Source organism: Molothrus aeneus, chromosome 1, assembly GCF_037042795.1.
Source record: "Molothrus aeneus isolate 106 chromosome 1, BPBGC_Maene_1.0, whole genome shotgun sequence".
Classification (NCBI taxonomy): domain Eukaryota; kingdom Metazoa; phylum Chordata; class Aves; order Passeriformes; family Icteridae; genus Molothrus; species Molothrus aeneus.
The window spans coordinates 143,516,390-143,543,805 of NC_089646.1; the positions used below are offsets into that span (position 1 = coordinate 143,516,390).

Consider the following 27,416-nt stretch of genomic DNA (forward strand, 5'->3'; position numbering starts at 1 on the left):
AACTTAGTGCAGCTGCAGGAAATAGCAACAGAGAGCTGGGTAGGTAAGACTTGAAAAACTGTGATGCTGATCCTAAATGGGGAATGGATGATTTGCTTGAGCTGACTTTAAAGAAAATTTCAAGAAACTTTAGAACTCATATTGTCTTGAGTTGACAGCCCTTAGCTGTGATACCTCCAAGTTCTCCTGAAGGATGGAGAGCCTGCAGGACTGCTAGGCAGTCTCCTACCAGGTCTGGTATTTTAGTGACTTTACCAAAAAAGTTCAGAAAGCTGGAGAGTAGTTCTTGAGGAAATCCCAACAGCTCAGTAAACAAACTTGGGAAATGTGCTGAAGATGAAATCATTGTAAGCTGGTATTTAAGAAGGTAAAAGAAATAGTTCTCTGTTGGATCGGAAGTCATTTGCAGGGTCATTAGCAGATCAGATGGTAGATTGCAGATGATACAGGAGATGAAATGCGACCAGGGACATTGCAGGTACTTCAGGTTAAACATCTTCTCTTACAGTTGCCTTAATGAGCTGCAAGGGTAGTTTAAAGATACAAAAAATAAATTCAATAAAGACAAGTGCAAAACAGAACTCTTAGAAAACGGATGCACGTACCCAAAATGAGCAGGTTAACTACAGAAAGGAATCTGTGAGCTGCAGTGAATCACAGGCTTGTTGTGAATTGCAGTCAGATGCTGTTAGAAGACAGGTAGATCTTGAATAGCCCAGACAAAAATGGCAAAGGTAATAATTTGTCCTGTAAAAACCCTGTTTGAAACACAGCATCCAGTCTCAGCCCCTCTATTTTAAATATGAAAGCAGGCTGCTCGGGAAGATGAAGCTTCTGTTTGGGAAAATTTACTTACAAGGAATAGCTGGAAGATTTGCATATGTTAAACCTAGGGAGAAAAGCCCAAAACCAACAGCCCACAGGTGTCAGGCTGTAGTTTGATGGTATGCTGTCTTCAGCAGTAGTTTTGGGGCTAAGTATTTCTTCTCTCCTGGTATTGACTGTGCTGCAGCTCATTGTGTGGGCAGTTGTGTAGTCACAACTTGTGTCCACACTGTGAGCTGGGACAAGGAATTTCATTCAGGATAGAAAAAGCTGAAGTGTCTCCAAATTTATTTCAAAGTGTGGCCACGCAGACAGCAGAAGTTGTGCAGGAGGAAGGAGGAGGGCAAGCAGAGAAACTGGATATTGTGAGCACCTGGTAGAGCTGAGCCTTGAAGGGAACACAGCAGATTTGAGACATCCAGGAAGGTGGTGTGAAGAGTGCAGCACACAATGTCTCTCCATTGTCTGAAGACAGGACTAGACAAAAATTGCATACAGGGAATTCCTCTTCTGGGCACGGTCTTCCCATGCATCGTCTCTGTCATGCCTGGTAGCAGCGGGGTAGGCTGGCATTTCTCAGAGTGTGGGTTCCAGCTCCTGGTGGTGGTGGTGAAGGAGAATGAGTGAGGCTGGAGCTGACCCAAAAAGCATTAGAAACCTCTTTGTTAGCAGCACAGCAGCCCTTCCTGGGTGGTGGGGCAAGTGATACTCATCGCTGGGAACTGCAGCCGAGTCCTGCTTGCTCTTGGCAGGGCTGTGCTGGTGTTGCCTTGGAGAGCAGCACAAAGACAAGCCAAGAGAGGGTTCAGGGCTTGGTGGCTGTTTGACTTCCCTCCTGGCCCAGCATTTCTGCGCTCCTTGCATCCAGATTTTGGCATGGCTTCTGCCCCTGTCAGTCCTGCTGAGGCTGAGTGTCTCAACGCCTCCTGATGTTCTAAATCCAAATTTCTGTCATTACTGCTTTGCACTTGGCTTTTTGGCTCTTGGAAGTAGTTTGGTTGACCACAAATTGGTCACTCTCTGCTGTGATGTAAGCTGATGATCTCCTCTGCTGTGGATGCTAAACCAAATATCCTTGCAACTGCTGGGATGTTACCAGGCTGGTGTTTGCAGCTGATGGGAATGTGCTGGAGCTGTGCAAGCCTTAGTGATTCAAGCTGATACTTAAGTTTATGATGAAATGCTAAATGCCTGGTCTGTTTTGTCCAACCAGCTCTACCCCTAGGGAAAAAAAGGGGCTTTACTGCAAGAAGAAAGGATATTACGGTATTGGTTGGTTGATAACGAGAACACAGAGCATCAAAACTTAAACAGTATGTGCTGGGTTTTGAAATCACTGGAGGATATAGAAGTGCCTTGAAGAGGAAGATCATAGATAGACAGACCTACAGGATATGCCTGGCTGATTTTTTGTAGGCTGCAAAGCTTTCCCCTGTGGTTTGCAGGGTTCCCTTGCCTTGCTGCATCTCTGTACAGCTCAAAGCACAGCGTCTTTGTCCAGGATCTTGGAGGATATAGATGTGAGCCTTGCTAGGAAGATCTAGGCTTCAGTTCCAGTCTTGTTAATGCTAAAATTCCCCTGGGAAAAAAAAAAAAAGAAAAAAAAAAGAAAAAAGGCAGCTTACCATGTTTGCTTGTGACATGTTTGACATTTTGTCACTGAAGAAGAGAATAAGTAGTTTACTTATCATTGCCTTTTCCAGACTGGTAGGCTGGGGCTTACTCTGGGGAGAAGTCAAATCCCCAGACAGTTCCATATAATATCACCAGATGAAGGGGTGACCACCACATGAAGCTGACTGATGGCAGGGCTGGTGTGGCAGGACTGCTGATAGTGGAGCTGCAGAGCTCTTCAGTATGGTCAGCAAAGTTGTAGTGGCATCTCAGGGATGTGTCTTTGGACACACAGAAAACCCATCTTTGGTGGTTTGGGTGATGCTGAAGGCTCCAAACTGCATTCCTGAAACCCAGGGTGCTCTACAGGTGACTCAACAGCATCAGCTCTAAATGAGGAAGTGCAGAGTCTAGCAACTGCTGGACTTCAGAGGACAGGGTAAAAGGTGGGACTGCAAAGACATTGGCACAAAGGATTTTTAAAATGTTTTTAAGGAAGACAAACTGATAACTAACTTTCTCTTTAGAAGTACATTTTCAAGGAACAGATCTATTATGTTAATGACAGTGGCGAATATAATTATGTGTAAGGTTGAAATCTTGGCTTTGGTGACTTCACAGGACTAGTATTTCATGCAAAGGGATGTTCTTGGAAGCCAATCTGGAAGTATAGTCATGGCAAGACGATGTAGGGCTGAGTGGGACTTATCTGACAGCCACAGGAAATGTTTAATGTTGTTTTTACCTTGATGCATTTGTTCTAAGGCTGTTGGTACTGCAGGGCATTCTGAGCAGGTGGATACCAAACAGCATTTGTGAGCAGGTGGGTCATCCATCCTCTGGTCAGTTTTCCTGTAAGAGCATCTCTCAGGCAGGATCAGCACCTCTCCTGGATGGTACCCACAGAGAGCTGTGTGGCACCTTCCTGGGGTGGATGCTGGTGTGTGCAGGACTGCCAGAGCTTTACTTTCACCTGCTCATCTCCCCACACGCTTGGTCAGGATGCTGAAAGCAGGGAGCCTCAACAGCCACCGAATGGTGATGGAGCACTCACAGCTCTTCACCCCAGCTCTCTTTCCCCATCATTGTCCCCAGTTTTCTGTTCACCTCCCTCCAGCTCTGTGGCTGGGGGCTGCTGTGACCACAGTGAAGCCTCGTGCTGGCATCTTCCTCTTCCTCTCTTCTATCCTGCCTCTCCCTCCCTCTCCAGCTGCCGGGTTGCTCTAAGCAACTTTGGCTCCTGTCCCAGGAACAGTCTCTCAACACAAAAACCAGGAAGGCTAAAATAACACTTTAAAATTGTTAAATAAATAGTGATGGAGCTCTGCTTAAATGGGAAATGCAGCTTAATTTGTTAAAGGCTTTTTGTCCTCCCTTGGACAGGGATTGGCTGGATGTGTGTGTGTGTGTGTGTGTGTGTGTGTGTGTGTGTGTGAAGCATTTCTTGTAGCTTCTAAGCTGCATCTCGTGGCCCCAAGTGGGCAGAGAGGGTTATGTGAGACTGAGTTACTAAACACTTACAGTAAAAGTGTAGTCATCCTGAACCTCAGCCAAAGAGCTGGAGGTTTTGTAAGGCTTTTTTTTTTTTTAATGTTTTCCCTTCTCTCCCTGCAGGATGCTGCTGCGTCACTTGCATTCTTCACCCCAGCCCAGCAGTAACTCTTTCCAGACTACCAGCAGCAGTCCAGGCACTTACATCCTGCTCCATTCCCTCTCCAAGGGCTTTGTGCATAGGGCAAGTGCATCCATCCCCTCTCCCTCAGCTGAGGAGCTGCTGCCAGCTCAGACAGAGGTTCCCATCTTTCTGAAACATGAAAAACACTCATTTCTCTCTCACACCTTTTCAAAACTGGAGCAAAAATAGAATAGCAGTTACTGCCATATGAGAGAGTGAGAATGGGAGGCTCTGGATAAGCATTTGTAAAATATCCAGGGGAAATGGATGCCGGCAAAGGCTCTGCTGAGTGGGAGTGGGTGTACCAAAATGTATGTGTCAGGATGAGAAATGTATTTCTTGGGAAGGACATAGAGAACTGGCTGCTTCCCAGCACACAGCTCCTCCTGGGGCTCTTCCTGTGAGAGCTCTGTGCATTTCTTTTATTTTTTAACACATGGACTATCTCCCCAGCCCACTCTTCTGAGTAGAAATTAATCTGTGTTTTGAGAGAGTGTTGTTTCTTATTAACTCTCTGAATGGGGAAAAAATAACCTCCGCTCCCTGTAGTGGGAATCGCACAAGTCAAAATTTTACATTCCCATCTCCAAACTCCAAAGTCATTCCTGGAAGGATGAGTTGTGGGTCAGAGAGGGGCTGTGCCCTCCTGCTACACCTGCTGTGAGAGCTGCCAGGTCTGACTGTCAGTCTGAATGCATGATGAGAGCAGAGTAAAACTGCAGTCATGGCCTGAGCAGGGATACCCAAAATTAACATCAAAAGGAAAGGAGGGAGTTGTCCAAATACAGCCTGCAAACCTTTAATTCTGTGTGACAGTGATACCCCGAGCCAGGTAATCTCCAGCATCAGTGTTGCTGCAGCAATGGAAGCAGCTGATTCTGTGGGAAGATGAAGGTTTGATGGAAGGTATAATAATCTATCTTAGATGTTTTAATTTTCCCTTTTCATCCCAAACATAAGGAGCAGAATTTCCTCCACTTTGAACGAGTCTTTTTATGTTCTCTTTTTACAGTTGGGTAGAACAAAATCATGTTTCTTCAGTATATAAAATGAATCTGGCAGCCTGGTTTTGTACTTCAGCCTCCCAAAGAAACAAGCAAGCATAAAGCAAGAAGATACACTGCCTACTAAAATGTCCTACTTATTAAAAAATCCACAATAAAATCCTCTTTGAGCATCCTGTTTCAACTCTGCAATAAAACTCACTGGTCAATTAATGGTGGATCTCCTGTTCCCATGGAGAAAGGCAGTTGCAGACTTAAGAGGTTGTTGTGGGAAAGGGGGAAAAATAAAATTAAAAAGATCCAGTCTTGGTCTTGCAAACAAAGGTTGCCTTGGATTGCAGTCACATGTTGCAGTTCAGCTGATCTCGCTCATGCCAAAAGGGGAAAGATTTCTAGTACTTGCCTGAGCCTCACTGAACTGGTTTAAGGAATTAATTAGAAGAAAATTACTCACCTTTTGTGTTTTTTCCTATCTAGTTTCCTCTTAGATTCAACTACTCTGCCTTAGCTCACTAGGTCAGGGGTCAGGGGCAGCTGGGACAGGATACTTGGCCATTGTGTGAATTTAAATGACACCACTGTGATTAAAATGACACCACTCACAAATGTCTTCTGGCTTTTCCCAACTGGGGAAGAAGTCTTTAAGTACCCAAATCTGGGATACCACTGAGCCCTGTCAGTCCTACCCCTGGTGGCTGAGTTGCATCAGCAATATCAGGGCAGAAGCACCTGAAAGAACATTCTGGGGTCAATTGCAGTCCCTGGGCACATCAGATGAACTGATAAGCTGCTGTTGGTAAAAACCTCACCATGCATATATCTGCATTCAGTAAATAGTTTTGGCCTGGTCAAGCTCCTTGACCATCCTTCCCTAGGGTGCACCACTGTGTGCTAGGGGGAATGTCCAGAAGACCCTCGTATGGCTCATATGGACATCATGTGAAATTACACAGAATCCACTGGTTTGGCTTCACAGAGTTGATAGTGAGGTGTGCATTACATGACTTTTTGGGGCAAAGCCAGCATAACAGGTTTATCTCACCTCCTGGGTGGTTTACTTAGGCCTTAGGGCTCATTTCTGATCTTTATAAGGTGTATCAGGCCCCTGGGTTTCAGAGGGTCAGAGGATACTTTGACTGAAGGGTATGATCTCATCAGAGCCAAGTATTGAAAAACTTCCCAGGATTTTGTCACTTTGCCCATGTGTGTTCTGTGTCTGGCTGTGTCTAGAGAGCTGCTGGGCTGGCAGTTGCCAGGAGCACCACTGCCCAGCTCAGTCCAGGCTCTTGCTTCCTTGGTACCATGCCATGTATCTTTCTTGTGGTGAAAAAAAAAAATCTAGTGCTTGTTAGGTCCCCAGACCTGTTCATTTTGAATAGGTTGGTGGTTATTTCCTTCTTTTTTTTTTTTTCTCCCCCTAACTCTGAGGCATTATGGATTAGGGCTGCTGAATAAAAATACAAGGGAAAAATCAAGTATGTTTATAAATTTTAATTTTACAGTGAAAAGGCATATCTCTGTTTCTTGGGTGAGGTGGTATGAAATGCTTGCCCCATCCCAAGTTTCCTGTGTTCCCTGGTGGCTCCAAGGTCCTTGTTTGCAGCACCCCATGGAAGAGATAAAAAGCTTTGGTGTATATTCCCTTCAGGGCAATGTGGATTTCTCCTCAAAAACCTCAGTTCTGGCGACGGGTTTTATAAATGCCTAAAAAATGAGGCTTGTACCTTATCTCTTGAGAGATCGTTGATGGATCCATTTCTCAGAAAGATATTTTATTCAGTCCTTTAATGCCACGCCACTCCCTTCATTCAGATGCCTGGAGTCTTTTATCATGTCTCCTCTTACTCATTGCTTAGCCAGGTTGGGCATATTTAGTTCTTTTAATCTTTCCTGCACCTCAGCTGTCTTTAATCATCCTTCTTGATGTCAGAACATTTGATGCCCACTTCTGCCGAGAACAAGCCTAGGTTGGTGTGGTTTTTTTTTTTTTTTTTTTTTTTGTTTGGTTTTGTTTTTTTTTTTTTTTTTTTTTTTTTTTTTTTTTTTTTTTTGGCGTGCTTGTGAATTGCTTGGGAAATGTCTCCGGCCGCTTGCCCAGGCTCATGCCTGGATTCCTCAAAAGCTCCCTCGAATGTCTCAGTGGATGCTGAGGAAAATTTCTGGCTCACCATGTACACCACCGGACTTGGCACCCTCTGGGATTAATTAAAATGTTTATTTGTTGGGTGTGGGCAGCAACACATTTGCCCCCCCCAGATGTTCCATGGATTGTATTTCCAGGGGCAGATTTCTCTGGGCATCTGCAGAAGGGTGCAGGTGCTGATGGTGTTTATAGAGAACAGGTCCAGAAAGGTTACTGTAACCTTTGTTTCCTTCCTGTACCTGCCAGCAACAAGGAGAGAGAGGTTTAATTGTTCCTGTGATCTCAAAAGCAAAGCCTGATGGTAACTTTATAGGTGCCTGTGCTGCAGGTCAGGGTATTGCTTCTCTGGAATCGTGACCCCTTCCTGCTGAGGTTTTGATGCTGTCCTTCCTGAGTAGTTCATCTGTTTTGCACCCAAAAATAGTCATTCACAGCTTCTTAAATGAGTTTGAAGGTGAGGAGTGCTGCTAGCTGGTACCAGGCTGAGCACTGCATCCCTTCAGGGCAGGGTCTTCAAACTCACTGTCTGAAGCTGATATGTGGAGGTGTCCAGAATTCCTTCCTCATATCTCCTGGATACCTGCTATTTCAGTGGGAGCAAAATTTTCTCTCTGTTTCCTAAAGCCTGACTCAATCATTTTCTTAAAACAGGCAAGCTCAGATGCTGACTGGAAGGGGTTAAGGCACTGATCTCCAGGTTTGCTGGGTCTAGGCCATTGCTGTGCAGCCAGGGGTGGCTTCCCTGACATGGACTTTGAATTACAGAGCACTTGGCAGGAGTTAAAGAAGGCCAGAAGCTGCCTTGTCCCTCCCCCACCTCCCATTAGGATGGAATGCTTCTCATACTCTCCCAAATTTAGCAGAGCAAATGTGGCTGGGTTTAAATCTGCTGAGAGATGAGGAGATTTTGATGGTGATAAAGGTCCCCTTCCCTCCTCTGCCTCACACTTGCACTGCCAGCAGCCTGTGTGGTGGAAAGCTGTTTGATATATGGCTGTGTGAATTGTTGGTTGTGCCAATGAGGGCTCTGTGGCCTGAGATGGAGAGGATGGGGACCTGGATGGAGAGGATGGGGACCTGGATGGTGGGAAAAAACAGTCTATGAGGACCACCATCCAGCAGAGCACTGAGAACCTGGACAGCAGCCTGATGTCCACCTGGCTGTCCTGTGTGACCCTTGGGCAGTAATGAGAGGGCTCAGCAATGTCCAGAGGTCACCATGAGGAAAACCCAACATCCTCTCTGTGGTGACACTGGGATGCTCTGGGTCATGGAGCAGGAGTCTGCTGCCTCCATTCCTTTTCCTCACAGCTCTGGGCCACCCAGGCTCCCTGTCACTCCTGTCTGTATTTCCTCCCATTACTCCTTAGGAGTGTTTGGGGGATTGCTCTAGAGCTGGCAGTGAACATCTCAGGAGGACCTTGACAGGCATTTTCATGACACTGGGTTGTTGTGGGAGTCCAGCATGGGACAGGCTATAGGGCTCCATCACTGATCCCTGAACTTTGGTGGCTGCAGAGGAATGTGCTGCTGCTTCAGCCACGTCCCTTCACTAATTCATATATTTATACATATGTATGTATAGATGTATATATTTAAATAAGTAATATGTATTAAATAGATATAGAAATATTACAAATATTTAAATGTATACATAAGCTGCTATTTATATAAGCTGTAATTTATATATAACTGCTTTCCATTGCAGCCTTATGTTGAAAAATTAAGGCAATTGAAGGTTTTTGGTCGGAGGGAGGGGACAAGATTGAGCTTGCTGACATTTCTTTTGTTGTAATGTTATACAGGTCTCGATTGACTGCAGAAAGGAGAAGGGAGGAGTGTGTCAAAGGGAGGTCAGATCCTGCCAGGGTTTCCTGGCAAATGAGGTGAGTGGTGATGTCTTTCAGCACTCATAAGCCTGGAGATAGAAGCCCTCCAGGTCTTCCCTGCACCCTTTGTGTGAGACCTCTCCTGTTGATCCTCCAGATTTCCTTTTGGTACAGGTTTCACTGTGTTTGCCTCTTCAGGCCTGATGGGAGGATTGTAGACTGCTGTTGTGCTTGGGAGTCTCAGAAGGGCTGGAGACTCTCTGGAATATGTTGGGGTTTGTGCATCACACAGGGCTTGTTTCTGGCTGTATTTGGGCTTCACAGCAGGGAACTTGACTCATCTGGGTTTAGAGAACTCTGCTGCAATTACCTGCTACTGATCCAGCCCTCCCCCAGCCTCCTTTTACAGTCACTGGAGGAAATGGGTATTTTTAGGAAGTGCCTGACCCTGACCTGCTGTAGGCATCTGAATGGATTGAATCATTCCCTACAATACCTGTTTCTCTGCACTGTCAGCACAGCTGGGGCAGCTTGTTTGGTTGTAGGGTCTGCAAGGCATGTTAATGTCTGTACCCTGTGTAGGAGGACTGGAGTTCAGGGTGCTTGCTTGTGGCTTGGGGTGTCCAAAGACACTGCATCAAAGCTTGGACTCTCCTAAGCTGCCCTTAAATTTTCTTCAATGTTTGGACACAGCTTAAATCTGTGAGCCACTTGTCTGAGCCTGCTCTCGGCAGTTATACACCCTGACTGGCAGCATATGTACATTCCTGAAGGATAGGGTATGATTGCTGAGGAGGTTTCAGTCCAACTGGGTCATCTCACATTGGCTATTGCAGCCCCAGTGAGAATCAGCAAGAGATTCCAGCCTCAGGAGTTTATTCCAGCCCCAGGAGCCACTGCACTAAGCCCTAGTGAGGCTGCTTGGGCTGCACTGTAACCTCCTGGGAACCAGCCCTGGAGCTGCTCTGCTCTTTGGCTTTCTGAGTGATGTGGCTTGTGGCTTTTCAGCCACAGGAAGGTTCGGAACAATGCTTGCCATCTCCCCATGGGAACCTGACACCTGTAGAGGGAGCATCCACAATCCTGTACCTTGGCTAAGGTGCAGAATCCCCCAGGTGTGGTTCTGTGAAGAACTGGGGCCTGCATGTCAGCTCTGTGTTGATTAGAATCTCCATCCAGAGCTTTTGTGCACATTCCTGCATCTCTCAGCCAGGGGAAATCCTGCAAAGACATCTGCCTGACTTTGCTAGGCCACCTCCTCTGCTTCCCCTCCTAGTTCTTGGAGATGGAGATGTGTTCTGTTTGTGTTTGCAGAGTGCTCAGCCTGGGCTGGCTCATCCCTACTGCAGTGAGGATAAATATTGACACTGGTTGAAATTTAGATGTACAAGGTGTTGTACCTAAGCAGAGGTAACTGGAAGATTTTTGGTGTGCTTATGCTTCTGCTGATGCCCTCGACATGCTTGTTCTCTGAGGGCAGTCTGTTCAGAAATAAGGATTGATGATGATGGTCCATTGTCGAGATTGTCAAGATTGTCACCTTTAAGTCAAAGAACAAATATAATTTGCTGTAGTAGGTCACTCTTGTTTAGTTGTAATTGGGCAAAGGAAATGTGTGTGTGTGTGTGTGTGTGTGTGTGTGTGTGTGTGTGTGTGTGTGTGTGTTATTCTTCATTTATTTAATGTTTTCTCTGCAATTTACTGTTAGCTTTTCTGTATTGCTGATAATTGGAGTGTTTTCATTGCCATCCTGGAGAGAGGAATCTCTCCTTTTTATAGCAAGGGAAACTGTCACAGTGAAATGATGGAGTGGTTACTGTGTGGTTATTGCTGCCCTTTGCCTGAGCCTGACACATACCTCTCCTGCCTTCTGTCTGTCTGTCTGCCTTGGGGACCAGAAGATGTTGCAGGGACTCACGGTGCCCTTGTATTTGATACTTGCTTCTCCCACTGGTCTCTTTGCTTTGAACTGTGCCTTGATTCTCCATCCAAAGAGCAGGAATAAACTGATTCTTTGGAGTTGTGAGAATTGATGTTAAGGATGAGCAATTTAACAGGAGATGCAAGGGCTGTGTCTAAGAGGGGGGGATGCTTTTTGCAGTATCAGTGATTCGAGGAAACAGCCTCATTTTTACTTGGCTGCTGGACATCTCTCTGGGTTTTTCACAATTAAGTTCATTCCATCTGGCTTTCTTTCTCTGTCACTCTGCTTTTTTAAAGCATTTTTGTGCTCGGTTGACACCGTGGATATCAGCAAGGATATTTAGGGCTCATGGAATGCAAAGCCACAAAGCGCTCTCTGCTTTTCTCTGCTTTCTTTGAGTTTGGGATTTCCTTGAGCTGGGATGCTTTGGAATTCTGGGACATGGTAAGCAAGAGGATGTTGTCATCTCCATCTTGACCAATATGAAATGAGCAGCCTGCCTGAAGTGAGGAGGGTTTTGCAAGCCTCAGTGACACCAGTTAAATACTCGGAAGGGGTGTGAATTGGGGGTGGGTGGAGAAGGAGGTTTCTTGTGTGCTTCCCGGCAGCTAAAAGCAGGTGTTCAGTCAACTGAGAGTTGCCCTAAAGGCAGAGAATAAGGATGCAAATGATCTGTGAAACATAAAAGGAACCATCTGAATGCCCCTTTTCTTGGTTTACCTCCACCCTGGGTAGTTTGCATGACACAAGTTGATCAACCCTGAGAAAAAGCAGTTCTGTCCAACTGGAGAAGATAACTTTGTCAAACCTAACGACCTTGCAAAGAGGCGAAAAAAGCAAAGCCCAGAGGCCAGGATACAGAAAGAAAAGTGTGGGCTGTGGCTCTGATGTCTTGGTGGGGAGATGGGGCCCTGGTTGGCACTTGTGGGGTCCCTGCTTCCTCCAGCTTTCACAGTAACCCACCTGAGTCAATGCTGATCCCAGAACGGGTCTGTGATTGCAGCTTCAGCCCACCTTGATGAGGGCAGTGTGAGGAACATGGGGTGAGCAGAGCCCACAGAGCTCCTGCCCGAACAGGCACCACATGAGACTGGCTGGTTTAAACCCACCTGGAACGGCTTCTAGGCCGAGCTTTGCCTCATCTTTGATGCAGTAGCAATGCACGAATCCAAGGGATTGCTGCAGCTCAAAGGCTGGCTGCTCAAGTAGGGACAATGCCTTAGCTCAAAACTGGTGTGGATTTAGGACCCTCCTTGGCCAGCCTGGAGATGCTGAGTGCATCCTCCTGGGTGGAGCAGTGCTCAGCTGTTGCTCTGCTCATCCTCCTCAGTCGAGTTCTATACCTAGCCTGCATTTGCACCCTATCCTAAATGAACTTTTAACAGAGTTAGTTTCTTTGCTGTGATTTGGACCTGCACATGTGTCTCTGGGGTGTTGTCAGCTCAGCTGTAGCTGCAGATGGCTGGTCTCTCCCCACCTCTCACCTGTGCTCTCCTGTCCTGCAGGTGACCTCTTCATTTCATTGATGGTTTCATTAATTTTCCCAGTGTTAATGAGTTTTTCCTCAGCTACCATTCCCCCCTTCCCCAAAGCCAAGATGTTGACTCTTTCACTGTGAGGGTTAATTGCTTATTTATTTTGTGGACTGCACCTCCCTCTTTCTTATTTCTTTTGATATGTGCAGGATGTGGCGATAAAAATCTGTTTGAGCTGTCTCCTGTTTCAGACATTTTGGCTTCTTTAAAGTAGCTTCATGGGACAATAAGTGTGTACAGGGGTGCTTGGATAGGAAGATGGAGAGGGAGCAGCAGGCTGAGCCCTGTGCTCTCTGCATGCTCCATCCTTGCACCCAGGTGCTTGAACAAAGGTTTTGAGGTGTTCTATCCTCACAGAGCCACTGTTATAAATCTGGGGGAAAAAATGTGACATTGTTCAGTCTGCTCTCCCTTCAGCTCCTTGCAGACTTCTATTCAGGATCCAGCTGCTTTCCATCAGCAGCTCCCGGGGCTGTCTGGGCCAGCCGGCAGCTTGCCACGTTCAGTGGTGACACGTCTGTGTCTGGAGAGAGCACAGCATCACTGTGGATCTGTACAGTCTCCTCTGCAGACTGCATGGTGTGTATGGGCCCTGTGGCCCCTTCCAGCCTTACCCATTCTGTCATTCTGTGCCTTCCTCTGTGTTCATAGAGGCCATCCAGTTGCAGCCTGCATATATTTACTTGAACCAGGTGTTTTCTGGCCTTTTTTTTTTTTTAGGTTTTGCATCAGTGGTTTGTTTGGTTCTGCTGTTTACTCCTAAGTTCATGTGCCTTACATAAGTTAACAGTGTCTATGGGTGGTTTACTCACATGCATGAAAAAGCTGCTCTCAGAGGTGGTTTGTATTGTCTGTATTTTTATCTTGAATGTCTGATCTGCAGCATGTCCTTCAGAGATGGCTCCTTTGGGGAGATGTTGCCAGTGTTTGGATGCTTTTCCCTAATAAATTTGGCCCATTTGAAGAAAACTGTGTTCATTTTCTGAATTATGAAGTTGTGTATTGTAAACCAATATGGAGTAAAGGGGGCTGAGGTCAAGAAGGGTTAGTTATGAAAACTGGGGTGTATTCTGCTAACATCTCAGTGCCCCAGGGGTAATGCTGCTGAGCTGTAACCCTGAGTCATAACTGCCCGCCCCAGTGCAACTTCCAACCAAGGCAGTGTCACATTAGAGAAGCTGGCATGGGAACTGGAGCCTAGAGGCTTGAGGGGTCCACAGTGATGGGGCTGCTGGGTAGATGATGCTGATATACCCCTGTGGAAAGGGGGATTAAAAACTGGGCAAGAAAACACAGGCTCCAAGCTGCCAAATGGCTGCATGTGTTATGTTTCCTTTTTTTTTCTTTCTCTTTTGTTTGTCTGTTTGCCTGGATTTGGATTCCTCCCAAAAAGAGGACCTGAGAGGTCTCTAACAGCAATAAAGGGAGCTCTTCTGAGGAGGAAAGGGTTACCCTTATTGCACCAAGCAGACAGACTGGGAGCTGCTGACTTGGGATGAGATGGGTGGTGGTTTTCCATCTTGTCTTTCTGCGTGGTCATGACAGGGAGAGCTGATGCTCGTTCTCATTGGGAATGTGTAGTGACATGCCAGGAATAGTCCTTGCTGGATTGCATTCTTCTGTGGGAAGGCATCAGCTATACATTGTGATGGGGATTAGACCTTACTGTATAGATAGTGCTTTGCAAATATCTTTTCCTGGGAAGTTTTCCTAACTGGGCATAGTCCCAAAGAGCATGAATTGGATGGTTCTGACTTTTTTATGTCATTCCCAATGCCATGGTGTTTTGGATGAACATCTGAGGCTGCAGCCCCTTCCACATGCTCTGCTGTGATGGTCCCACTCGTGTGGGCAGGGTTGCTGGGCAGTTGGACAGATCCAAGTGGGAAGTGGCAGAAAGGGGATTCCTTGTGTTTGATTTCTGTCAAATCCCGTACTATGGAGGTTATCCATGGAGAGATGTTGTGGTGATGGAGGAAAATGGAGCATCTTGTTGAATTGAATTTTCATATTTCTTTAACAGTTGGGCCCTCCAAAAAGCTTGATACTTCTTGGGATAAATCTTTGTGTGTTTTCTGAGAGCACAGATAAAGGGTATAAAAGCAGTTTCATTTTCCAAAAGGGAGAAGAGCTCAAGCCTGAGTGTGAAATGCCCTGCAGCATACTTCCCAAGTGACCTTGGGCAGGTCAGATAGCTGGACTAGAAATGTCCAAAAGTGTGACTGGGCATCCAGAATGCTGACCCACTTGGACATGTTGTACCAGCATTACTGTGCCAGTCTAAACTGCTGTTTGGTGGACTTCAGGGCTCTTGAATCACTCTGGTTTGGAGTCAGGTGAGGTTGGGTGTGAAATTAAAAAAAATGTTTTTTCAGTGTAAACACCACTTAATTCTGTGGGAAGAGTGGGAACAAATAATGCTTTGGAATAGGATCCTCTATGGATCATGTAAATTTTCTGAACATTTGGCTTATGTTAGATGCCCAATTTCCAGATAGCTAAAATTAGGGAGAGAGCAGTAGTAGTTGTAGTTTCTTGATATTTCTGTTGCTTGTGTGTAAAATGAGTTTAGTATTAAGTCCTTGTTTCCCTGAAACAGAGAATAAATATAAAACTTGGAGCTGTTTCCTGGCTACAGCAGCAAATGAATGCCAGTGTTTGGGATAACAGGCTGATCTTGGCCATGGGTAGCATCTTTGAAACTGCCAGCATGCTGAGAGTTAATGAATGGGCTTGTATTTCTCTTGATGAGCTGGCGTGTTAAGGCTTTGAAATCAATTTTACAGCTGCACACCACCGCAAACCTTTTTATTTAAGGTGTTCATTTCACGAAGTTCAAATAGCACCCATGTTGGACTGAATTCCAAATCTCCAGGAGAGTTTCGGACAATTTTGCTTGAGGTTTCTCTTGTGGTTGCTTGCAGGAGAAAAAAACCAGAGTAAAGTAACCAAGGTCAGCACCTCACTTCAAGCTGCCAGTAGGACTCCTCCAGGGAGAGAGGGATTGAGTTACCCTCTGCCTGCAATTCATCCCTCATGCCTATAATCAAATAATCCAGTAAAACGGCGTCAAAAAGGATGGGAAAGTTAGGAAAACTTTTTGCTGTAAGTTGAGCTGGGCAAATGATGCTCAGAGTTGTGTTGGTGTCTTGGGCACAGATTTCTCCTCAGAAAGTGCTGGGGGGTATTTTACCCAAGGTATTGCATTGGAGTCCTGATGTCCATAAAGTGTGGAACAGAATGGATGTGTCTTCACCATACTTGCCCCCATCTTGGTAGTAGGTCTTAATTTTTGAGTGCTGTGATTCTGATTACATTTTGCACTTATTATTGATCAATATATGTAGTGCCTTCATTTGAATTTAATTAGTTCTTGTTTAATATTATAGTAAGCTTTATTACAGATAAGTACTACCTTGCATTTATTAGTTTTTCCATTCTAGAGGATCTGTTAAGTCTTCCCAGGGTTGATTCCTAACCTGAGGATGCTCCTGACCCCTTCAATGCCCTTGGACACATTATCCATTTGTGGTAAAAACTGTGCAGCCCATTTTAATTTATTTTCCATCTCCTTTTTCCTCCTTAACTTGATTGTTATGAAGTCATCGAGCTAACAACAGTATTATTTGATTCCAATTTACATTATTGACATTTCAGCTTTCTCTGGGTTAAATGGCATCCTGGTATTCCCTGCCAACATTGCTTTTTGTCTCGTTAATGTTGGACTAACCTTCAAGGAATAGATTTAAAAAAAATATTTCTGAGGTTTTGCTAATTTTTGCCATGTAAGGGCTGTGTGACTCTCAGAAAGTTGCATTTCAGCAGCATGCTGGACTAGACAGAACACTGGTGCACTCTGTGATGCCAAGGAAATAATTTGCTGCAGCGCCCTACCACATGCAATCCTTGTTTTTCTTGGGATATCTCCCATGGACCTTCTGGCTGATTTTTCTCATTCTTCAATCTGATGTGATTGTCGTATGTTGTGGTATGTAGGGCTCCAAGCCAAGAATATCCAATATTTTTGAAATGTGTTCATTACTGTTTAAAATAGGCCTTTTTTCCATTCTCTTATAAGATTGTGCCACTTCTCTAATATACTAATTTTACCCCTTCTTTGGCATCCATACTCCTTGGTGTTATTTTGGTGTGTACTGTATATATATCTTACGTATAGCTCTGAGTGTGCATTACTGTATATGATTTATATAAAGCTTGTCTCTGCTGTCACAAGGAAATAACTCTCACTTTTGTGGTGGGATCTTGGCTTGGATCTGCTGTGTATAACCAGTCCATTGCCAGGTCTTTTTGTCTTGCTTCCCTTCATTCCCAAGCAAGGCCATTGCTCCAGCCAGGCAAGGGAAGACACAAACTGTGGAGCACCATTGCAGGTGACTGCAGGTGAGGGATGTGGAGGCTTTGGAACTGCTGGGTGGAAGTCTCCAGATCCCTGAGTTACACACGTGTGTGTGTGCAATGAGCACGGGTCCACAAATGTGGTCAAGGTGTATATGGAGAAAATGGCTTTAAAAATGGGGATAAAACTGCCCTGAAATAGAGGGGGAGATGTATTGGACCATGACTAGAGTATCACAGGTGTGGATGAAAGCTGGGGACAGTAGCCAGGGCAGAGGTGGAACATGTGTGTGGGTGGAGAGGATCAGTGAGAGAAACTGCACTGGATGTCAAACTTGAAAGGAAAATTCTGATTTAGATAGGAAGATCATTAATTGGGCAAATTGATTCCTCTGTAGTTTCTTGAACGCCTACCTTACTTTGCTATTTTGCTTTCCTAGTGTACCTGCTTGGGCCACATGCATGGACCCAAAAACTGGGTAGAAGGACTGTGACAGTGCCAATATGTTTGGGGACAGAAAAGGAGCCAGAGTTAACTGTGGCATCTGGTCATGGAGGAAGAATGAAACTTTGTGGTCAGCTCTGACTTGAGGGAACCAGTGGAGCAACATGACCACTTAATGTTCATGTCTTTTGATCCTGCTTAGAAGAGGGTAATCTCTATTGCTTGGACATTCATGGTCTTTTTTATATGATGGCCTTTAAGGCCTCCACATTGTCATGATGGTGTCTACCAAGGGGATGGAGACCTGGCTCATTGTGGCTTTGTCAGTTTTACATATTTGCCCAGCTGAATTGTGATGGGCTTTATTGTAGGAAGATAAAGGTTTCCAAGAATCTCTGGAGTTCCTGGACTGATAATCTGAAAACAGAGGCATAAAATATATGAGGTGAAAAGTGGGAGAATGGGTTGTTCCTTTGAGACAGTTGGATGTTTATTAGAGGAGGATGTGAGGCTGAAGTGATTGCAGGTAAGTGCACTGTGTACCTTGGCTGCCAGTTTCAAGGTTGTCAGCTGAGGCAGGTGTTATGCCAGAGCAGGATATTGCCACCTCCAGCAAGGGTCTCAATGGGTCTGGCATAACAGGGAAGGCTGTAAACTGGATTTCTACTCAGTATTACACCAGGTTTCTGGGCTGAAGAGACGCTCTTGGTCTAAGGAGCACTGTGGCTTGTCACCAAAAAGGCTGTGCCTGATTAGTGCTGATGGAGCTGCCATTGGTGATGGTATCAGAAATACTGATCCTTTCCTACAAAGGAGGACATCTTACAGTGTGATAGAGGTCAGAAAGGTGTTAAACTGTTGAGCCTGTTTTGTCACTAAATGTGACAGCATCAGTCAGATAGAGCTCTGAAGATGGAAAACTTTCATAGGGTGAAGTTACTGAAGGAGGGGAGACATTCAACATGATTAGCTTCATTCACTTGAGCCTTAGGAAGTTGAGGATGGGTTGGTGACTGTATGGACGTGAGCAAGCCTCCTGAATTGGTTTTCTTTATGTCAGCCAAAGGGGGATTTTCCAAGATTGGTCCTTATGTTCTCCAAGCGAGGCAGGCTGAATGTTGTTGTATCTGACTCTGCAGGAAAGCTGACACAGTGGCAGTAGCACTCAAAATTGTGTATTATTCCCTTCACAGCCAAAACTAGAACAAGAAAAATATCTTGTGTCAACCTGGCCTTTGAAATACAAATGAGTGAGCTCAAGCTCACTTGTAAATGTCACAGTGTGCTTTGTGCTCTCGCTCCCTAATGTGGTTGCTTTGCTTTCCCAGGTAACACATTTTCAGGCTTTTGCTTCAAGTGATGCTTTGACAAAGAGAGAGGAGAAGAGAGTCACTGTGCTTTGTGTTGAGTCCTTCAGGGCTGTTTTCCCACTGAGGAGCTGCACTGACCCTGAGCCAACTCGAAACCATCAGCACAGGCACTGTGCTCCCATGAAAGCCCAGCTGCAGCCTCACGTTCTTCTGTTGTCAGACTTGGGGGAATGGTGTATGAAAGGGCACTGTGCAACTCTGACAGCCTTGGCTTTCTTCATGTGCTGTAAGTCTTTCTTAGGCATTTTTGTGTCCCTCTGTCAGGGAGTCTGTGCTTACTTGCTGAAACTCATTCATCTTGTTTTAAGGGATGAATTGTCCTGTACTGGACCACCAGCAAACAGCTGTGCCTGGCCAACTGGCCAAGCCTGCTGCAGGTCTGAGGAAGCAGAGGGGCAGGCATTGATCTCTTCTCTCTGGTGAGCAGTGATAGGACTTGAGAGAATGGCATGAAGCTGAGTTGGGGCAGGAGGGGTATAAGTTGGTTATTAGGAAAAAGTTCTTCACACAGAGGGTGTTTTGGTACTGGAATAGACTCCCCCAGGATGTGGTCACAGCACCAAGCCTACCAAAGTTCAGGAAGTGTTTGGAGAATGCTCTCAGGCATATGGAGGGACTCCTGGATTTGTGCTGTGCAGGGTCAGGAGTTGGACTCAATGTGGGTACCCTCAGCTCAGGACAGTTCATGATTCTCTATTTCTATGGCAAAGCATTGACCTGTGCAGTCACCTTTAGGGTCCTCTCTACTGCCTTTTGCAAGATGCACTTCTGGGGTTTACACTAACTCCTGCAGCTTCTTTGTGAACTTCTTCCCCTCAAAATTGAATCACAAAGCATGTAGAGAGCCAAGACTGCAAGAGGATATGTTGCTTTGGTAGAGAAGCCCAATGTGGAAATGAACTGTGCTATTTTGGGTTATACCACGATGGGCTGGCTGGGTTTGGTGACGTTTCTGTCCTGTCTGGGATTAACCTGATAGGGACAGTAAAACAAAAAATAACATTCAAAGCAAATAAATGCCTCAGAATTGCATTTTGGGTGCTAGAAGATGCTCATCCTCAAAACCTAATTGTTTTAAACCAATTTGCTGATTAGTTCAAGCCAACTTTGAGGCTCCTGTCTGAGTAAGAGGCATTTCTGTGGAGTTAATCAGAAAGAACTGCAGTTTCTTTTACCATGAGCAAAAATAAATGTCAGACTGAGGACAATGTGTAACAGCAATGACTGGATTTGTTGACTTAGCCAGAAATATGCAGCCAGTAAAAAATAAAATTATGTGGAAATACCTCACAGGCCTCTGAATCAGTGCTGACAATTCTTCTGAGCTTTATTGCAGTTGGTGAATAAAGTTGTTGAGAGGAGTAGCAGGAGATTCTCTCATCTACCAGCACTGGTGAGGGTCTTCTCCACAGGCTGCAGGTGGATCTCTGCTCCCCTGCGGTCCTCCATGGGCTGCAGGGGCACAGCTGCCTCACCTTGGGCTGCACCACAGGATGCAGGTGCCTGAAGCACCTCCTCCTGCTCCTTCGCTGACCTCCACAGGGAGTTCATCACTAATCCAACTATGTGAGTTTGGCATGATATTGGGATACTAGATGGTGTGGAGGAGGCAGCTACATTGTACCTTCTTTCTGGCTGCTTAATACCCCTAGTTTGCAGTGAATCCACCCTTGCCACCACCTCTGTTTTTACCATTTTAGTTAAAAACATAAACAACCTGGTGCTGTGTAAGGCTGCTGGGCTGTTGCTCATTCCCCACGATGCTCAGCCACAGACCGTATGCAGAGGGACTGAGTTCTGCCTGGGTTCCTCCCCATGCATGACTGTGATTTAAAAATATGTAGTCAGAGACTTCCCAGGCTGAAAAGGACTTAATCTTCCCTGGATGAGCTCAGCTTTTTTTACAACACTCCATTTACACCAGTTGATGTCTTTCCAAGAGTCTGAAATCAAGATAGTGACCCACAGCTGGAGCATCTGCCAGAGCTCCCTGGACAAAGTGCTGAGTCTGCTGCTCTCTGGGCAGGAGCCCGCCAGGAGGTTTGCCCATAAACTTCTGGTATTTAGTGTGGTAAAACAGGGGTTTATAAAACGTTTTAGAGGCGGCAGGGCTGTGCCAGTATGCTTGGATGTATTAATGAAATAGGGTTGTTGTTTGAAGGAAGTTACTGAAATGGTACCCATGGCCCCATACAAAAAGGTGGTACAATCAGGGAAGATTTACCTTCTCTCCATTTCTCCTTCTGTTTCCTGCCCATCTCTTTTGATAATTTTGAGTCTTTCTGCATTGTGCTTATTTCACTTTTGGTTTGCTTACAAACCTCCAAGGTGTGCTGGTAACTTCGCTGAGTTTTAGAGCTTTTGCCTTTGCTGTGGTGAGCAGTGCATGCCGGTTGTATCACTGCTGTTATTTCGGGTTTTCCCAAGTATTCCCACAGGCTGCTTTTGGTTTCAAAGATACTTGTTGAAAAAAGGAAGATTTCCACAAAAAAACCTCTCACACCTCTGATGCATTCAAGCATGACTCCTGTTGAGCATCTATACTGGATGTACTTGGCAATTAAAAGCTGATTAAAGGGGTAGGACTACCGATTTCAGCTATTTTTATGGCACATATGTCACTGATACTTTTGCAGTGGGATGTCCAGCAGACTATTTGGTGATGGGTCAGGGACTTGGGGGCATCCACATGAGCCCCAAAGTATTGCTGCCTGTCAGGGCACTGCAGTGCTGAGCATTGGAGTGGCAGCCCCTTGGGGCCATCAGCAGCAGAGGCTGGGAGTTTGGTGAAGCTTTGCAGGGGCAGCATGTACTTCTTGTGACTGAACACTCTCCTTTGGAAACTGGCAATAGGTCCAAATTTCCCACTTGCTGTACCTTTCCTCTGTGCAAGCTCTTCCCTCTCCTCCTCCTAGATTGCTTTCCATTTCCCAGCACTGCAGCTGACACATCTGGGTAGGAGCATCATGGGCTTCTGTGCAACACATCAGCCTTGTTCTGCCATGCTGACTTCCCTCAGTGATATCCCAAGGGATAGGGACAGTAGTGGTGATAGATACCTGCTCTCACCCAGAAATACCCAGTGCAATCTTTCTGTATGGGGTGTCTTTCCCACCCTGCATGGAGACAGCCAGAAGAGTCCTCTGAAACCTAAGCATCACTTTGTACAGGTGGAACCTCTTTTGGGTATGAATCAGGAGGCAGCATCCCTAATTCAGATTGACAGAGCAGTGTTGGAGCCACAGCTCAAATCTGTCAGAGCCTTTTCTGGCAAATCACTTCAAAAAGGGTAAAGAGAAAGCCCAGCACTGGGCACAGACAGGTTGCAAGGCAGGAGTTACCAGCTGCAGGTACCTCCAGGAGCAACCAGAGCTTCATGGTACCGTAGCCAGCACCCAGGCCAAGAGCAACATTCCTGTCTGTTCACTTACTTTTCTTTGCCACCTGAGTGTTTTGTGCAATTTTTAAAACATTGTGTGCATATCCAGATTCTTTTCTCCTGGACTAAACAGGTGTCCTTCTTTCCCTTAGTTGGTTTCTTCACACAGAGGTAGGAAGTGGCAAAATATTTGTTCAGAGATAAAATGAATGTGTTTATCTGATCAGGAAACCCAGGTATGGGCAATACCCGAGTAAAGTTTTTGTTTGTTTGAAGCAGCTTGGAATTTTAACGAAAATCAGAGGAATTTCCCTTAGGATGAGCTGCTTAACAAGTGTCCTGCCAACCAAGCTGATAAATGCCAAGCAAGTCCAAAACAGAACACAGCACTGTTCTCTCCAGCTGCCAAGTTTGTATTTGCTTTGGGGTTTTAATTAGAGGCAGTTCCCCAAAACAAAATGTTTTATTTGTTACCATCTTCCTTTCTTCCTCCTCTTCCTTGTCCACTCCTCCCTTCTGCTGCTGTTGGCTGTGTGCTCCCCTGTGCTGGGCTTTGCTGGGCTGTCACCATTCCTGCCACCATGGGGATGGCACTGCTCTTTTCTCCAGCTCTCCTCAGCCCTTGCACCTTCTCCAGCACTGATCCACCCACAGCTCACTGTGCTGGTAGAAATTCAGCATGTGTCTGTACTGAGTGAGCTTCCTGCTGGTCAGTGAAGTGCATCAGCAGCTGGAGAGGTTTGGTGAACACTAGGGCCAGCAGTGGCTTCAGGAAGTGAGGAAAGGTTACTTGGTCTTTTTCAGTGATGAAGTGTTAGACTTGCACACATTGTGAAGCTTTCAACCCAGTCCGCCTCACCCATCAAGGTTGCATACACATCACTTAGAGAGATGAAAAGGTTTTGTGTATTTTTTCCCCCTCTCCAAATCGTTTTTTTCCTCTCTCCAACAGCTTTGAGAGTCCCGAAAGCACCAAGGTATAGATAGATGGTCACTGATTTTTTTCCCCTCCATGTTGAAAGTAACCCAAGTCCTCTGCAGATAATCCTGGCATATGGTAAAATTTTATTTCAACAGAAGGGGAGAGCTTGGTAGACCATCAGCTCCTTTCATTTCAGTGTAGTGTTGTCTTGTCACTCTTGCACATGTAGAAATATGCTTTGTTCTCCTGTTCACTGTTGTATTCAAGCTAAATGTGATTGAGCCTGGTGGCTGCTTGAATGGGTTATAGGGTGTCTCCAGGTGCCGTTTGTACATGAGAACACTGGTGATGCAGGGAATGGTCGTATTCTCACTGTGGCTTTTAATGATCATTCAGAATGTTAAAGCATTTCTTTGTACATTCACATTTATCTTTGCATTGGCTAAATTTCAATTCACTTTCTTCTGTCTGAACACTTTCATTTTTGTTGAGTAAACTGTTTCTCACAATCCATACTAGCAAGGTCTCTGATGTTGTGAGGGGTTTCGGTGATTGGGTATTTAACAGCTCTTTCCACCCAAGTGTGGATTTCCTTTCGTTATGCACCCTCTAACTGGTTTTCCAAGCCTTTCTCACCTTGTGAGTTTCTAAATATGTTGTTTTTTTGTTTGTTTTTGTTTTAATGGAGATGTAGGATCCTTTCAAATAAATTGAAGCCTTCTGACAATAGAGTTGCATTTTTTATGTTATTTTCCACAGACCCATACAATATGTAACATTGTTCCCCAAGGACCAGATGGCTTGAAATCCATCATTCAACCAGGGTAGAGTAGCACACTTGTTCTCTTAAGTCTGTTCTTTTTAATAGTTGCCAGTTATGGTTATTAGGAATTTTCTATGCTGTTGGTGATTTATAACCCTTCCATTCTCATATAACTGTTGTGGACAGCAAAATCAAAGGTCTTGTTGGTGTTTGCCCAGGGCACCTACTTTGGTCATATGAGCTTGGGCAGAGTGCTGTACTAAAGTGGCTCTGTGGCTTTTGTCTTAAGCTGGATTGAGCCCCAGTCAGCTTTAGGCACAAGCAGAGCAAGCCCAGGTCTGTCTGCACATGTCTGGGTGGACACATCCCACTTGGGTCATGTGAAATCCCTACTCATCAGAGCCTTGGAGGGACCTTCTCGCCCTTGGCTGTGCCTGTGAACTGTGTAGCACTGGATATACAAAATAATCACAGGGAGCCTGAAAATGCCTGTGAAGTGAAATTGTAACATTAATGAAAACAAAGGAATTGTTTGTGTTCAACCAAGCTTAGTCTTGCCTGTTTCTCAGAGAACAGTGTTTCCAGCCTTGCAGTCCTTGGAGAAACCCTGATCAAGAGTGCTGTTGCTGACCTCCAGCACAGGTGATTACAAGGTGGCAGGCACAAGATCTTGCCCAAGAAACTTTTTCATGTGCACATGTGCAAAATGTCTGATGTGAGCATGGGAAGTGCTTCCCAGCAGGGAAGGCAGGGCCTGTGTTGCACAGTGCAGATGCTGTGGTGTCCCTCTGTATGGGGTGAGTCAATTCCGAATCTGCAGAGATGCAGCCCAAGAGATGTAGCCCAGCCCCAGCAAGAGGCACTGAAGGAAGTAGGGGAGCTCTCCCTGTGTGTCTGAAGTCTGTAAGGTCTGTGATTTATGCCTGGCTTCTGTCACTGCAGCATTAGTTCAGGTCAGGTTTATCTAGTGGATGAGAGCAAACCCATCCCTGCTGTGTGTGCATCTCCGTTTTGGGCTGCCGGTAGGTCCCATGTGGCTGCTGGATTCTCATCAGTCAGAGTGTCCTGCTTGGGGCTGCTGGGTCCTGCTTGGGGCTGCTGGGTCCTGCTTGGTGCTTCTGGATCCTGCTTGGGGCTGCTGGGTCCTGCTTGGAGCTGCTGACACTGGTGGCCAAGCAAGGCAGGCTCAGCCCTGCCCACAGCATGGCCAGCCCTGGAGCCTGGTGGAAGAACTTGCCCTGCAAGTCTCTCCTGGGCAGTAGAAGCAAAGTCACCTCCATGTGGGCTTGCTTTTTTCCCCCCTGTGTCTTCCAGTTTGGTAGAAGCTCTGTGTCAGAGCTGCCCAGGGTGTGAAATGTGATCTTCACAGGTTGTCTTCCTGGCTAGTTGGGCGTCTCCTTGATTGGATAGCAGAGATGCCAGTGCACATGTGGAGGTTGGAGCTACTGGCAGAATTTGGACCAGAACACTCTGAGGTCTTGCTCAAGGCTGCTCATGCTCCTGGGGCCAAACAGTAGCAAAGGATGCTGGTGTTGGTCACCTCTAGATGACAAACATGGAAGGATGGCAAAGATTTAGGGATCCAGACCAGCTCATCCAGTCTCAAAGTGACCCTGACAAGAACAGACTGAGAGAGCTGGGGTGTTCAGCATAGAGAAGAGAAGGCTCTTGAGAAACCTTTTTGTGGCCTTTCAGTATTTAAAGGGAGTTTATAAAAACGATGGGGACAGACTTTTTAGCAGGGCCTGTAATGATAAAGGGTAATGGCTTTAAACTAAAGAGGGTAAATTCAGACTAAATAAAAGGAAGACAATTTTTTACAATGTGTGTGGTGAAATGATGGAACAGGTTGATTAGAAATCCAGAGTAGATGGAGTGGATGCCCAATCCCAAGGTTGTTTTAAGTAGATGCAACAACAGGACACTGGGTCTTGGTGCACTGTGAAGTGTCCTCAGGTAACTTGTGCCTCCCTGACAACAGTATGCAAGTGGACTTCTTGGTCATGTTGTCTGCTGTTAGCCTAGGGATCATACCTAGTGCAAGCAGGTATCTCTTGACCTTGATGGGTCTTTAAAAGTGTTATTTTCCCCACTGTGACAGTAGGAGCACTAACCATGCCCCTCAGTCTATTGTCCTTAGTACAAATGTTGAATCAAAAGCTGTCTACCCCCCAGGGAGCTCATGGTCTGGATCAATGACAGGAGGTTGTGATTGGTACATGCATATATATAAAATAAAAATGCCAGGACACTATTGATCATCTTGACAGACGTGTCTCAGAACACCGACAGCCTCACAGTTATTGAGTGTTCTTGTAAATGTTACGCAAAGGAGAGTTTTGATGAAGTCACTGAGGTAGTTTGGAAGATATTTGAGATGAATTTCTACCAGACAAGGGGCAGGAAGGGAAAAAATGTCATTCAATATCAAAAGCATTTTCCATTGACTGGTCCAGGAGACCAAGTTCCTGAGTAACAGTCAACAATATAAGAGTCAGCAGCAGATAGGGGGTACTGTAGGGTGTGGGGTAGGCATTGAGAGTTACAGAGCTCTTGTGTGATGAGATAGGGAAAGGGGCTATCCTTGAGAAGATGAGGTGGGATAGAAGCCATGGCCCATGTGGTAGTACTCTTGCTGGTCAGGAGAAGTTAGGTGTCTCAGGGAAGGGTGTTGGCTGTGATGTGAGAAAGCAAGAGCTTCAATGACAATGGCAGATTTGGATGCTGGATGAAAGAGCATTCAAAAGATGTCCTGAGACCTAATTTCAAACATAAGGAGACCAGTCTGGAGTAGAGAGTCTGCATGGAGGAGGGCACAGACCATCATAGCAATACAAATTTCTGGTATAGGTGAAAGGGAGGTAGAGAAGGATGGGAGCATGGGTTGAACTACAGGGCCCATGGGGAGGGAAATCTGAAGTTGAACTGGAGGATGATGAAGAGGCAAGAAGGGAGAGATGAGAGATCGTGCTGACAGAGGCAGGTTGGAGAAGCCAAGGCCAAGCAGAGGGACATATGGATTTTGACCTTTGGCTAAGGAGCCACTACTTTTTTCAGCAGAATCATGAATAAGTAATATTATTGCTTCCAGACCCAGACAGGATGCTCTGCAGATAAACCAGTGCAGACAGGGAAAAGCTTTGCATGTAACATCATTTTGCCCATCAAACACAGATGGGCAAAACCAGATGGCAGAACCAGATGGGCAAAAGAGGTGATTATCCTACTCTGGCCAGCATTGGTGTGGCTTCACCTGGAGCTCTGTGTGCAGTTCTAGGCCCCATCAGTTAAGAAGGTTGTGAAGGTCCTTGAATGTGTCCCAATGAGGGCAGCAAAGTTGGTGGAATTGCTGAAAGTCATGTTATGTGAGGAGTGTCTGAGGGCTGTGGACTTGTCTGGTTTGGAGAAGAGAAGGTTGAGGGGTGACTTCATTGCTCTCTAACAGCTTCTTGAGGAGGGTAAGGGGAGAAGGCAGTGCTGAGCTCCTCTCCCTGGGATCCAGTAGCAGGATGTGTGGGAATGGTCCAAAGCTGCATCAAGGAAGGCTCAGATTGGACATCATGAATCATTTTTTTGCCAGTAGGGTGGTCAGACACTGGAACAGGCTTCCTAAAGAGGTGGTCAATGCTCTG

General features: G+C 45.8%; 1 long non-coding RNA gene across 1 annotated transcript in view; it reads left to right on the plus strand.

Annotated features, from left to right (window-relative positions):
- The window catches only part of LOC136555576 (uncharacterized), an 87,166-nt gene that overhangs the window by 11,970 nt on the left and 47,780 nt on the right, over positions 1-27,416 (plus strand). Inside the window, exon 2 of the long non-coding RNA XR_010783507.1 lies at positions 9,067-9,147. This is a non-coding gene — a long non-coding RNA (uncharacterized lncRNA). The remainder of the gene's footprint in view (positions 1-9,066; positions 9,148-27,416) is intronic.